Source organism: Acanthopagrus latus, chromosome 21 (assembly GCF_904848185.1).
Source record: "Acanthopagrus latus isolate v.2019 chromosome 21, fAcaLat1.1, whole genome shotgun sequence".
NCBI lineage: Eukaryota > Metazoa > Chordata > Actinopteri > Spariformes > Sparidae > Acanthopagrus > Acanthopagrus latus.
Genome location: NC_051059.1, coordinates 20,182,081 through 20,197,779, shown reverse-complemented (window position 1 = coordinate 20,197,779; position 15,699 = coordinate 20,182,081). Strand labels below are relative to the sequence as shown.

General features: G+C 42.2%; 1 long non-coding RNA gene across 1 annotated transcript; it reads left to right on the top strand.

The window, feature by feature from the left end:
- Positions 1-12,304: 12,304 nt before the first annotated feature.
- LOC119011409 lies at positions 12,305-14,988 on the top strand. Its single transcript, XR_005072185.1, has 2 exons — positions 12,305-12,645; positions 12,800-14,988. It is a non-coding gene; the product is annotated as an uncharacterized LOC119011409 (long non-coding RNA).
- The last annotated feature ends 711 nt before the right edge of the window (positions 14,989-15,699 follow it).

Below are 15,699 nucleotides of genomic sequence, written 5' to 3'. Positions count from 1 at the left end.
CGGATTAGATTAAATTCTTCTTATCTCTTTATGTGTATTGTCGTCAGCTTGCCTTGGGGTTAGATTTTGTAGACAGTGCAGCAGTGTGCTGTCCTGCCTGCCCCTATTGTGTGCTGATTTGGCTTTACAAAATACTGCCACAAGGAGCTTTATTAATATATATGAATCATGTTAGCTTACCTTAAACTAAAACAAAAAGCAAGTCACGGCCCCATTTGTCTTTCTATGTAAATTCACATAAAGAATGGGGATTTTATTGGCTCATAAATGTCTTTCTCTTTTCTAACTACCTGTGTATGGAGGGGAATCACATGGCAGGTACTTCCCGTGGTGTAAATCAAATATTTTCCCTTCATGTTTCCAAAAATTAAAGCTAATGCAGAAATAAATCTTCGCTGAACCTTGAGTCTGAACATGAGCTTTTCATCTGAGCTGAACTTTGTGTCATGGAGAAACTTGGCTCTTTGTGTGTGTGTGTGTGTGTGTGTGTGTGTGTGTGTGTGTGTGTGTGTGTCAGCATATGTGTGTCAAATGATCCACAGCATGGGAATTCCCCTGTTATCAGTCGGTCTGGTCTGGAATCTCTCCTCAGCGCTAATGTTTGTTTGGGTTTGAGGGGAGCAGAAAGAGAAGAGAGAGTGGAAGACAAACAGGAACGGAGAATTAAAAATACTGCGCACATGTCTCGGCACATCAACTCACAACTTGTGTGTGAGTTTCACTCTTTATCATTTTAATAAGCAGGAATATTTCATAACTTTGAGATCTTTTCTTCCAAGTCTTGACTTTGAATCAGGAGCTAATAAAGTCTCTCTGGGGGACTTCAAACAACCCCCACATAGAAATGGACACAGCACAAAGTGTCCCATTGAGACGTGTGAGAGGGCCCAGGGTGCCTTGTCCTACAACAAGCTCTTATTCTACCACAGACGTACTGGATCTCAAACATACTTGGAGTAGGAGGCTTTTCAGTGTCGTGATTGTCAAACAGAGAAAAGTAGCCCTCACAGATCGTATGGTGAAAAAGAAAAAAAGAGCTTGTCTCGAGGCTTACAATAACACGTCTCAGTGAAAAGTGGAAACATTTAGCTGAAATAGGCTGAGTCTACATCTGACTTTGTGATCTTGTGAGCCGCTGGATCAAAGGACTAATTTATGCCCATACAGAGATTACATTTGAGGTTTTTTTTGGTACTTCCAGCCACAAAACTCCCGTGTGACTTTATGTCACACTTTTACCCAGTTTGGGTACATTTAATGTTCCAAAACCACAAGTTTCAAGCTAAGAAAAGTTTTTTTACAAAAAAATATTTCCCCATGTGATTGTATCACATGATGATCACATGTAAAGATTTTCACCCTGGGTTTCCTGTACTGAGCTACGCTAAAGCAAAAGTTATGAAAGTTTATTTTTGACCTCGGAAATAGTGTACTGAAACAAAAACTCTGTGGAACTGTGCTGGTATCATGTTCCTTTCTATGTCCAAGATTAAGAAAAAAAGTTTCTGTTGCTATCAAAACTGATGAAACTGAACCTGTTAGCTGAAGAAGGAAAACATATATATATTTAAAATATACTCAATAAAGCCAAACTTAAAACAGTCTGATGGTGCATTCATGTGGTGTTTGAATAATCGGAAAATTGTATTCCATTGTATTTAGAACAAAGATTGACTTAGATGTGTTATAAAGCGTTAGCATCAGCAAAATGTAACAATAAAAGGCAGCTTTCTCTTCTTTTTAGTGCCCATGTTCCAGATTAAGTAAGTTGGAAGAAGGACTTCCCCAGTGGAACTGGCTGAAATGCACGTGGAGTCACATCAGACTGAACCAGCTGACTGGGCTGTTTATGTATTTCAAAGATGACCAGTTAGTCATTGGAAGCAGGGCAGCACATCAGAGTCACTATGTGGAGTCTGAACTCTGAAACTGCAGCTTGTGGTCAAGATGTTATAGTCACTGGTGTTAAAGGCCAATCATGAGGTGATGAAGCATTTTTATGTCATCGGCTGATTTAACCAAAATAGATTTTGACCCCAGACACAGAGGAGTTATGTTTATGGCCACTGGATGACCTGGATGTCTCTAATGCCGGATTATACTGAGGGTTTTATTCGTAGGAAATCAGGTTAACACAGAAAAAATTGCTGCCACGCTTGTCCTTTGATGACTCGTTCATGTTTTCAGTCTTGGTGTCTGTCATGTGAGCGAGTGACACGGCTGATGAATGACCCTGATCTGCTGTCATATGAGCAGAGGGGCTGCTGACCTGTCAAGTCTCAATGACCTCATTCAGCTGGCGGTGGGGGTTGTCCATCCCATCACGCCTCCCATCACATGTTGTTGAGCACAGTGTGGTTTTGAACGCATGCTTGTGCTTCTGTAATGTTAAACTTCACTTTCAGCGCAGCAGTTTGGTTAAGACGGTGGCGGTGATGACGCTTTGCAGACCAGCGAATGTGCCGAAAGCAGTAAGACAGACAGTTATGATCGGGATGAGGCACATGTCTGCAAACATAGGTCTCTTTTGGGGGGATGCTGCTGCTGCTGCTGCTGCTGCTGCCTCTGAAATGGATCCTCCTTGCTACACTTGAGCTCATGCATGATGATTGATTCAAATTGCCTCCACGGACAGAATTAATCATCAGTTTACAGTGCAAGCCCGATGAAATCCCTTTAGAAAACTTAATCTGGAGCCTTAGTGCTTCCTCTGCATCACTGCCTTCTGGCCATCTGTTTCCAGGCCCTGTGCGATTCTGTCTCGTCAGCAGAGTCTCTTCCTAGCAAAGACATTAGTGGATTAACAGTCTCTCACACAAGGTGTCTCCACATCGCTCAAGGGTGTGGACATGCTGTTTTCCAAAAGGATGAATAAATGCTGTCTCACAGGAAGCTGGCTGAAAGAAATAAACTATTGGAGGGATAATAACAGTAGTCCAGTTTCTGAGTTGGCTTCCTGGTTATGCGGCCCAAATATGAAACTTTGACGGGTCAAATATTGATGACAGAAAGAGTCATAATTGACCTTGTTTTCAGTTTGAGCAAGTGGCCACCATGCAAAATTGGAAGTAAAGTTTGTGCTCCGTTTGCATAAAGACATACATGCATCCATTTCAAATAATATGACCCACAGTGACCACATACTGCCATGCCTTCCTCATGCTGCCTGGGTTGTTCAGCATTACAACCATAAGAGAGCCAATCAGTCTCGAACCTTCACTTTTCCCTCATCACTGATGAACTCACATTGAGTTCCTCTGCAGTAGCTATTTGGCTCTGTGCCTGGATGAAGTCACATCATACAGACCTTTTAAACCATCAAACGTTTTTAAAACTTCTTCCTCTTGTCCAGTAATCGTGTTTTGCTTGAACTATCGCCGACACTGCTCGACTGCCCCCATGACTAACAGAGGTTCTGCTCTGTTGGTCCGTATCCGTAAGCTTTGAGAAAATGTGCAGACAAAATGAACAGAGGACAGACGGAAGGCTCGTCCCTATCCGAACTGACGCTGAGCATAAATGATCTTCAAGGCTTAGCAGTGTCTCTGTGTCCAGGTATATGCTATAGAAAGTAACTAGCCCAGGCGCCAGAGAAAATCTTGGCATTTAACATTTCAGTTCATATTCATATGTGTAACATATACAATATGTTTATTGTCCATTTGGTTCCCACTGCAGAGCCTGAATAATTTATCTGGAAATCGCTGTTGTCCTGTAAGCACAGTCTTGTAAATCGATCATTCAAATCTAAAGAAATGTAAAGGTTCAAGATATCCGTGGTTTGCAGAAAAGTCATTCTGCCGACTGGGTTTAAAAGTGAGTGTATGTTAATGAGTACTCACATCCGTGCTGATTCAAAGCTTGCTGTAATCAACTTGTATTTAGTGTTTTTTACAACAAAAAAAAAAAAAAACCTCTCAGCTTTTTTCCCAGCAGACATTTGCATTGACACATATGAAAAACAATGTGTCACCAGAAAGTCAAATATGCCTCTGACTCACTGAGGGCAGGACAGAGATGTTGGATGAATCTATTTGCAATACTTTCCACGTATTTGTGGATGCAACATGAGGCCAGATTCACTGCTTACTATGAATTCACAGTCTCCGGAACGAGATGCGTTGTCTCGGCGGCAGAACTGGCGTTCCAGTCACACCTGTGTGATGCTGATTGTTCCAACAGAAGCCAACTGAAATCCTCCAGCTGCTGCTGATAGCATGTTTGATTGATGGAAAAACTCTCACCGCACCACGGACGTGTTTTTATTTTGCTCTGTCTCACAAGTTTGTTGTTGCGTGGGCACTGTGTCTGGCTTCCTCTGCACCTGACAAACAGGAAGGTATGTGTGTGTATGTGTGTGCATGTGTGCGTGTGTGTGTGTGTGTGTGTGTGTGTGTGTGTGTGTGTGTTTACCACAGGATGTCAGATAATCATAGATGATCTTTCCACGAAGTTCAGCACACCCACTGTAGCCCCCAGTGACTTTTCAACTCTATAAATAGTTTCTGTTTCTATGTCTACACGACTTTGTTGTGTGTGTCTAAGTGTTACTCTAGCAAGTGTATGCCCACACACACACACACACACACACACACACACACACACACACACACACACACACACACACACACGCACACGCACACAAGACCAAGTGAGGGACAGTCACAGTTTTGACTTGGCTGTGTGCTCAAAGGCCTGAAAGCCATCTGGACAGTTATGTTGTCATTAGCAGAACACAGATCAGATATCAAAGAACTACTCTGCTGTAGGTTTTACTGTCTACTGCCACTAGACTGTCTCATATGAATGGCTTCCCAGACATCTTGAGTGCATGTTTTTTTTAAAAATCTGAATCCATAAGCAGAAGCGCAAAATGAGTTTGGAGTCGATCCATGATGAAGTTTTATCCACATAACTGTTAAATGTTGGTTGTTGTTGTCTTCTTCTTCTTCTTTTTTTTATAAATTAATGTCAAAGTGCCTTTAACACAAGTCAGACTCAAATATGAACTTGTAAAATATGCAGAAGTGGTGAATCAGTCTGGCCACCCCGAGTTTAACCCGAGATGTGGTGAGTTATGATGACAGTCGTGTTGGGGGCAGCGAGAGGAGGCGACACATCTGAAAAATATCTGAAAACAGTTTGAGTCTGAACCACATGACAGAACGGTTTACAGAAGGAGACCTGAAGATCTGGATCTCGTGCTGTTTCAAGAGAAGTTTGTATTAGATGCAGCAACTATCGAGAAATCCCTTTTGCAAAAACACATTGTGTGTTTCTTTTTGGATGCAGAAATTAAGTTTCTGTGAAATCTGCATGTTTCTTGTTTGACATTCTTACTTTTGACACTTAACAGAATAACATTCCTACAATACAGATAACGCTATATATGTTCTCTGGTTAGGTTTAGGCACAAAAAGCACTTAAGAGTTAAGAAAAGACAGTGTTGTGAAAAGTACCCCATATCATACTGGAAAAAAACAGCCAGGTGAATAGAACCTGAAGTCTCTGATAATAAATGTACGAAAGTGCCAATAATAATTCTCTGCAATAAATGTAGTTAAGTACAAGAATTGCCAAAGGATTACCAAAATCAGTGTTTTTTGTTTGTTCTGTTTTTCAAATCTGACTGTCCATTAAATTGATTAATTTTAATTAAACTTTCATCAGGCTCTGATGCAGCATGTCTAGTGCAAAGTAACTCAAATGATCAAATGGATGTATTAAAGTGCAATATTTGTCTCCAAAATGTAGTTGAGTGGAAGTATAAATTCTATAAAATCTGCTTTTTTGGTTTCTTGGAAGACGAGCAGTAAGGAAGTCACCCCCTCCCCGTTATTTACATAAATGAAACCCAAAAAGAAGAATCTTAAAAAGAATAGTTCAGATCCTTTATTTGCCTACATGTGACTGCTTTCAGTGGAATAGTGTAAAAGTGCCACTCCGCCTGCATGAATGCACACGTGTGTTCCTGAATATGAAATCAAACACATTGCGAAACCAGTTGTGAGAACTTTTCCTCCGTATTTTACAGGTGGTCAAACCCCCGCTGGGTCTAATTTCAGTGGCTCTGGATACTTAAGAAAAAACATTTTTAAAAGTTTCTGGAAATAAAAACAATAAAAATGAGAACTAAAAATGGGGAAAGCGGAAGGAAACAGGTTGTGGATGACACCTGAGATGCTTCGAGAGAACTGGGGTTATTTTTGTGCGAACAGATGATGCCTCCCGAGGGAGACATCATTTTTCTTTTGTTAAGGAGGTGGATGGGAAAGCCATAAGTGTAATAAAATCGAGTTGGGAAATGAATGTGCGGATCTGAACAATGCATTAGGATGCACCAGGTCTGAACGCCGAGTCGTGGGAAGGGAAAAGGGTTTAGAGACACTGATGCAAATGACTCAGAAAAGCTTGTTCCTGAGAGGAAACGAGTGTTGGCTTAAACTGTGCAAAAGCCCAAAAAAAAAAAAAAAACCCACCCGCACACACTCGCACAGGCCTTGGCTTGTGGCCTTGGCTAGAATTCATGTGAGGAAAGACCATTACAATAGGCTCACACAGACACACACACACGGGTCTGCGTCACACACACACTGTTGGGGGCTGGGGGAGAGAGGGAACGCTCTTGAGAAAACAGAAGTTACTAATTAGGTAAAATTGTCCCACAGCAGTAAGACGTCTGGCTGAATTCTTCCTCTCCCCTCGTCTGTCTCCCTCCAGATGTTTGACTTCCTGATGCATTTACGTTTGGGTTTTTTTTTTTTTTTTAGTGCTGTTTCATGTTCTGTTGCCACAGCGGGAGATATTTTGGCCGATCATTAGCGAGGATGAATAATGAGCCCGGCTGAAACACCAAAGAGGAAGAAAGAAAGGCGCTGCATGAATAACAGGGAGAATACCTTCGACAGGAGACACGAGATACGGCATGTGTTTTAGCAGATTTCTGCAGAAGGCCTCCATCTGTTTGTAGAACATCTTTCAATAGGAAGTCTGCAGCAGGCCAGAATGACCATGAAATGGATATTGCTCGTTATGAAAAATACCACAACTGAGCATTTCCTCCAAATTAAAAATGGGCCAATCAGAGCTGAGCAATTGTCACTAGACACAGCAGGCCAGGCTAATTGAGGCAAGTTATAAAAGTACTTTCAGTTAAAATGCTCCTGGGTGTGGTTTTCATTTGTTGGTTGTGTGGAACTTCCGTGTTGCTGAGTGGAGACGAGGCACCGGAGAGCGCACAATCCTGTCGCGGAAAATCCGACCTGATCCGACCCGACCTGATTACAATCAACTTAAAAAAAACAGAAAAACAGACGCTATATGAAAAAAAAAAAAAATAAAAATGTGTGAGAGAGTGAAGCTGTACGTTATCTGTGCATCCACAGATGCTTTTGTGTAGGACTGAAACTGCGTCTTATGCCGTGTGGCTGCGGTCCCGTGCACGAATCCGGGGCAGCCCCCTACAGACAATACGGTCTCACATGCATGGTAAAGATGCTAGCATATCAGTGTTTACAGTAACAACAGCCGCTCTGTCTCTTGAGTGTCTTGGTTTTGGTTTTTGGTTAATTGGTTCTTGTTTTGTTTTTTGTAACATTGTCTTGTGTCTTGTTGTCACTTTCTGCCTCCTGCTCACTGGGGGCCAGTTCTGGCCTTTTTGGTGCCCCGATGGCAAGATGAGGATCAGAATCTGAATCTTTTTATGATTTTATGTAATGTCCACAGTGACTTACAATTATGATAACTCACTGATTCAGGCTGCATTGCACTTGGAGGTAGGTGGCGTGCCAGATGTGGCAGCGCTGCTGCTGCTTGTTGCCTGACCCGCAGCTGTATTCAGATGTACGGTACATCCATACTGTTACAGCACTGCATTCAACCTGCGGCCATTGCACTTTATATAAAGTAAGCACGGAACAAACACCTGCATTTAATTAGTGACATGCTTTAACCGTAACATTTCGTGATAATACAAAATAATAACAACAGTAAAGATGATATGAACGTAGCGGTGAGTCAGAGACCACAAGTTCTTCTCTGAACATACGGGCCTCAGAGAGTGGTGTAGATGGCAGATTAGAAGGCGCTTCTCCGGCAGCTGCTGGAGGCTTCTGCAAAAAAAAAAAAAATAAATGTCCTGAGTGCATCTGGACAGTTTATAGAGTTAGTTAGATTTAAGTTAGATTACCGTACAAGCAAAAGCATGCAGCTGCAGCAGACAGAGCGGGACAAACAACTGCCTGCAGCCTGCAGACGACTGCTTGCACCAGTGGTTCAACAGAACACATTATGACCTACTTGTGATTGAGTTTTAGCAAAATAAAAGAGGTTGCATTACAATTAAATAGTTATGGATGCCTGGTCAGTGGATCCCCTCCAGCAGGCGACCGCCAACATGGCCCTGTTGCTCACCTTTGTTCCCAGTGTTGTGTTCCTCCCGTCTTCCTGTGCTCTTCCCCAGCCGGATTACCTCCCCCGAACACCTCGTCACACCAGCGTCCTGCGTTGTTACCCCGCTCTTTGTCGTCAGGTAGCATTTCATTTACAAGACTCAGTGTTGCTCAATGTTCTGGCATCCAAACAATTCAAGGGTCTCGGCAGAATAAAAAGCCTTTATTTAACTCCTGTTTTCATGCAGCACCACAACGCTGAGGGCAAGTAGCCCAGCAAAGCGTTAGCTGCTGAGGATGCTAACTTTATTTCCTGGGACACGCACATTTTAGCCTCAATCATCAATCAACCCATCGAGTGTTTCTTAAACTGTATTTGCAGGCTCTCCCTCTACAATGGATGATAATAGCATTGGCACGTGTTAGCTGACTATGGCTAACAAAATCTGCTAGCTACAATTGTCACTGCAGACCATGAAATATATGTAATACTATTACATATAATTCTACAGTTGTTGGCCAGAAATGTCAATCCTGATCCGTTATCATTGTAGACTAAAGACAGAGCCACAGGGTTTGGATGACGGCTCACTGAAGTGCGCGTGTTTAATAAAGCTCTGTTTAACACCTTATTTACTATCTAAAGTGAAAAAGATGACACAAAACAATACTTGTAGCTGACAGCTCATGATGAAAACATACACAGGAGTCGTCAGTGCCGACGAAGCCAGAGTTTAAAGTGAGATCTCAAGCTCAAACATCTTTTTGGCTCCCTTAAAAACTATAACTGGCCCAGGATTTCTGAATCACCGTGGCTGATTCACTTAAAAGAGTTTGGGTCTGGCAGCACTCGAGTGGATGACATTCTTCTTTGTGCTTTTAATGGGAACCAGAGGGAGGATCGTAAAAAGGAAACACACATTTCCTGTAGGACTGGCGTGTGACGTACATAAGAGTGTGTGATGCTGTCGTCGTAGGCTTTAACCGGCAGGAATGTGACATCAGCAGCAGGATCCTGCATGGAGGATGTGCCGCAGCCAAGACAAACACACTTCGCGGACATCAGAGCCAGTAAAAAAAAAAAAAGATGTGGCCAGGGGTCAGCGAAGCAGCAACAGAGAGGGAAGGATGTCCCCTCCTTTGGGCTCCTTTTACACGCCACCCACACGGCCTTACCTCGCATTCCCCTTCCACAAAGATTTTATAGATCGCAGAAGTAATGAGTGAGTTTTTTTTTTGTCTTTCCCGTAAACATGAGGTAAGAAACATTACCACAATGCGAGCAGTCTTCCAGGGAACATAATCACTTCAACGTTTCCTTTTTAACAGCCGCTTTTTTCTGAGAGACACAAACTCGACAGCCAGCTCACAAAACTTCTCGTTTAGTTTCGGCACTACATTTTTTTTTCATTCTTTTAATTAAGGCAGTTGTAAGGAAACACATGTGAATAAGCGAAGAGTGATGGAGGATGAAGGGAACAGGAAGTAGCTGAACAAAAGAGCTGAACAAAGGCGAGAGGATGAGGCATCGGCAGGTCTGCTGGGTCAGTTTGGAAAAGGTTTGCCAGGCTCGAACACGTCTGTATCCTGACTCAAGAAAAGGGAGATAAAAATATCAGGTCCAGAGTACGAGATATCAGCACGATGACAGTCTGAATTGACAGACATAGGGCATTGATTACTTTATCCTGTTTTTTTTTTGTTTTTTTTTATCAGAGTGGACAACACCTAGCCAGAGATGTAGCAAATTGTGACAAATTGCACAACATGCTCATTCGCTGATCAATAGAAGGACAGACTGTTCTTCTGTAAACACGGCGAAGCCAAAGAGGAATGATGCCGTTGGCGCGTCAGGGTGGAACTCTCTGACAGTTGTTTTCTATCAGGCCTACGCGGTTTGGCGTGACACGAGACAGCAAGTATCATGCACACCACTTTTGAAGGCCGTTGTTTGCTTACGTTCCTGTTCCCAGAAGTTCCTGGCACATTCCCCGTGACATCGCACACATTGTGAAACACGGCAAGCGATGATTGGCCGAGGACCAAGTCTATCATGTCTCTTCGCCAAGTCACTGCAAGAATCTGCAACTCCATAAGCACCTGATCTGACACAGACACTCAGAGCACATCGATAACACAAAGGGAACGCTAAAATATACTTTAATATGCTAGGTATCTATAATTTCTTTTAGATGAATTTAAAGGTGCAATATGTGAGACATCCACCTCTTGAATACATGCTGCAAACAAATGGTGTGTGACTGCTAACTGCAGCTACCTTGTTAGCTTTGCTTGGAGGGATACTGAAGGCTGAAAGTGCATGCTGGGGCTAGCTTAGCTTAGCATGCTAACTACAGTAGGTATCTCTTCAATGCATTACGCAGATGTCTTTGGCATAATGTCAAAACTTTATTCACATTCTGTTGATGATTTCAGTTTTTTTTTTTTAACAAGAATTGTTACATATTGCACATTTAAGATAAATCTGGCCAATTTTAGTTTTAGTGGAGCTCAAGATTTTAAAGATTGTGTCCAAAATCACTGGGTTTTTTTCTTTTGTTACACAGCTCTTCCAGCTTCGTTGTCACAGGCGTGTCCTTCCACAGGAAATGATTCCAGATCTAGCAGTGGGTGGGTGGCTCACCATGAAATCATGCAACATATGAGGGGAAAATGTGAATTATACACGTTACAAATATAACAGAGTTAACACTACACTTTGAACAGAAGGTTAATGTGAGACTACAGTGTGAATACTTAACTCTCTCTCACACACACAATTGCCAAGTATTCCCACTGTTGGAGCATCTAATTTAACAAAAGTAAGACAGGATGAGGAATTTCTTTGGGAACTTTTCATGTTGCTAATTATCCACATGTATCACAGATTTGAAATGTAATGTAATATCAACTTTCTGTAACGATGCGACAACTAATGAAGTCCAGCTAACATTTCTTAGATTTGTACTGTGGGTGTCAGCAGCCGTATCCAGACATGTTGTGACATGCCACAGCCTCCCTCACATACACTGCACAATCCTCTTCCCGATGACACAGTGACCTCATTTAGATAAACAGATTCGGGAAAACTGAATTTTAATCTCTCATCGGCAATAATTGATGACCCGCTCGGCCCTGTTAATCATCATTTTGTGAAGGATCTGCAGGCGTGATAACCTGAACAGAATTAAAGAGAAAAGAAAGAAGATGACTTTGCCAAAGTGGCTGAGGAAGTGATCGCATCGCTGAGGGGAGTTGGCGCGCTGCCACTGAGGTACAGTAGGTGTCCAGGACTGTTGAGGAAACGGTGGCTGAAATCAGTGTGCGGTATCTAAACCGCTTACTGTACAGTGCGTTTTCTGCTGTCGAGGTGATTTATTGTGCTGTATTTCTCCAGGATTTAACCCGGACGTTTAAAAGATGCCCTCCAGTTATAATGATTTTAACTGTTATACATGCCTTCATTTTGCAATGTTATTATAGAGATCATGTGTAAGATGCTCATGACATTTTTGCTTACATTTCTGAGAAATCACATTCAGAGGCAAAATGCTCGGGTATGTTTGAATACCAACTTTTATGGCACTGTGACTTCTTTCTTCTGCTCCTCACACAGTCTACTGAGACCCACTGTTTCTTCCAAACAGACTGCAATTGTTGGTGAAAAGCATAAAAACGCATCACTTCCTGTGAATCTGCGCTGTTTCTGACCAACCAGATGTTCAACAAACATGAGAGCCCGAATATGGTTTCCGTTGCTCAAGCATTACATCATTCTGTAAACAGGGGAAAAAAAAACAAAAAACGAGAGGGATGTTTATGTCACATCACGGGGTTATTAATACTTTAAAACCACATTCAGCGGAAGTGAGCATGGACACGTGAGTGGAAATTCTCACTCAACTGATCTACCAGCACAGCGGTGTTGCAAAAATACTCAGATGGGACAACAACACGGGCGTTCAGACAGTGGTGGTGCAGGTTACTGTAGAAACAAATTTCCAGGTAAGCCGAGGCGTCAGAGTTTCCAAACCGGCGTCCTGGTTCAACACTGACCTACTCTACCTGCCATAACAGCGCATGGTTCTCCTGTATGTCAACCGATTGTTACAAACATTTCAAGTGCGTTCACCTCCAGTTTTATGAAGGAGTGAGATATGGCGACGTGTTTGCCTGCTTGTTTGCAACCCGTATGGCTGTCTGACATTCTGTTGCAGTGATGTTGACGTGCTCCCAGAACTCAGTAACCCTTGAGGTGAGTACATAACCAACCAACCAGCCACAAAAGCAAGACCCAAGTTGTTTAGAGGAGTCACAGGACCTACGCTTTAATATCCACCACGCCGAAGATTTGTGGGAGATTGCGGCAGGTTTATATTTGCCAAGCTCATAAACTATTCTCCCTCTAGTAAAAGTGAATACAGCTACAAAAAGTACGACCCGAGCTCACCGGAGGAATCCCAGGGAACCCTGCTTGAATATTAACCACATTATCGTTTCTTGATAACTGGGCCGTCTTTGGACCACATACTGAGGACGGTGCCTCTGAAGACCGGCAGTGCAGAGTTAAAAAGGATATAATGAGGCCGTCACGTACATATATTCAGAGTGCAGCAAGCGCTCCACTCCTCTCTTTGTACAGTACCTGCCGGTCTGAGCAGGAAGCATCAGTGGCTGAAAAAAGATAAGTTCACTTCTGACGGTAAAACTGAAACATTCCCGTATATCTCGCTCTCTCTCTTTACCATCGGCACAAATCTCTTTCTGTATCTTGTGTGTCAGCTCATCTATCTTTCATTGTCACACCAGCAAACGTCACCTCAGCGTGATTCGTAACTGATAATGACATTTTGTTCCTGTAAGCTAATTCATGTGAGCATATGGCTGAATTCAAAGCACATTTCCCTTGTTTTGTTATTACAACTCGTTTGATTAGGTTACAAATCAATCATAGATGGGGATTAAACAGACGAGGCCAAACATTTACGTGCAAAGCAGGAACATGTCATGAGTGTGTTACTGATCCGTAGTGCAGTTCCTTCATGCTGGATTTGCAGTGCAGAGAGGTGTGCACATGTGGAGTGCAATACAGTTTGAAATTCAGACAGAATTTGACAATAGATTCTCATTTACACCTCTGAGGTAACCAGCTGAGTGAGGCGAGAGTGTCTCGCTGCAATTAAAGTTGTGTACTCAGCACGTTTTGGCCTCAGAGTCACAGCAAAGCAGACTTGTGATCTCCTGCTGCTGCCCCAGTTTCCAGCGAGGAGGTAAGTTTGATGACATTTCACTCTCTCTTCATCTCTCTCCGTCTCTGCGGGGTTTCAGGGAGAAGCTGCCAAGTGAGTCCTGTCGATCTGTAGGCCGTTTTCTTTTTGTATACACACAAACACACCAGCGCAACACAAAACAACCCACTAACAAGGCTGCACTGGCCCGCATCGCCTCCCTGACTCTGTTCACGGTTGAAAAGAACACTCCTGCATCATAACTGCAGCTGCCGTGTCGTTTGCTGGTTACTGATACATACATGAGTCAATGTTGTTGTGTGCGAAATCACCTATGTCCATATCCATATATTGATCTTCCATGTTTTATGTGCTTGTTTTTCACATATTTCAATCCTCAACACTCCCACAGAATTCTGCCTGCCAATAAAGCCAGTAATGGAAAGCTGCACCAAACCTTCATTCGAGCAAGAATTTTGAATAGTTTTATTTTCCTCGCGGCTGAGTCGATGGTACAGTTGAAATATTAACTCGTCCACTGTCTGCACTTCCAGTTAATCCTATCTACGAAATCTATTTACTAAGAACGCAAGAAAGAATGCGTCCCCTTTCTTCAACAGATAATATAACTAGATTGATGAGTTTAAACGCCAGCAAATCTGTTGTTGATGTCATACTTTACGTCTATTGTCTTGTTATCTGAAGCTGGAGTCACTCAGCTGATACTGTATGCAGATATAGAACAATAACAAAACAGTAGTTCTCTGGATCTTCTATTTCCAGGATGGGAATATTGCTAATCTACCTTGGATTTAAGGCTCCTACTGGCTAATGGCTGGTTACTGGAACACACAATGAACAAACAGGACTCAGGCCAAACAACGAGACAAGAATGTTGTGCCCATATCTTTACAGAGACCTGTCTCCACCACAGCTCAGCGGATGATGTCAGATGGACTCTGTGTTCACGTCATTGATGCTTGGCGCTCAAACGCAGATGAGTGGATGGACATTGTTTCTCAGATGTCCAAATTTGAATTTGATAACGAATACGCCAATGATATTATGTTCACCATCTAGTTAAAAATGCACTACATCTTTCTGTACATATACGTTTATAAATAACTGTATATAGGCCTGTATTTCATGTTCGTGTAGCGCTAAGGATTTACAAACTTCCATTTTGTTGTTCATTCCTATATTGTATAATAACAAATAAAATCACCTTGTACCTTAATATAAAAGTTATAATATTTTGACCTTGTGTACCAGGTTCCCCTATGTAAATATAATGTATGCCCATAATGAATAATGTATACCACATTATATTCTAACTGTATTAAACAACTTGATGGTTTCACATAACACTGTTTACTAAGTGAAGTCACATTAGGCTGTACCGACAGCCACAAGCTACTGTACTTCATCCTACTGACAGGCTATTTAGTTCTTGTCATGTCTTTACCAAAACTGTCATGAGTGATTCATATGCCCTTGACAACATACACTGTTTAGGTAATGAAGTTATTCTTGTGAGTGTGAAATTCATTCCAGGGTGTTACTGCCCAGGGCTACAGAGCAACAACAACGTTTAGAAGCTTCTCTTTGTGAAGAGCAGCTAGTGTCAAGCCGTATAGCTGGTTTAGGACTCAATTGTGTCACATGAAACCTGATTACACTGGCTGACGATGGGTGCGTAGAGCATGAATGAGGTTCCTGCATGTTTTTGTTTTTTTTCCTCATATTTTTCAGAGAAGAAAAAGGCAAATTCATGTAGGATCAACCTCACCAAGAAGGGGGCATAGAAGATAACACCCACAGCTCGTCATAAGGTGCCACAAAGAGTCTTTGCACGCCAATTTGTGACATTTTTAATCAGATACAGCTATAAAATTTTGCATTGTTAATACACCTTCATTAGGTTATGTAATTAGGTCTTTCCAACAAACCAGGTACTGTCCTCTCAAACACACTATATGTATTAATTGTGGGGGGGTTGCTTTGTGCATTGTTGCCTGCTACAGTAACATGATAAACCATTGATTTTCAGTAATGTTGTGCTCACATCCCACACAATATGC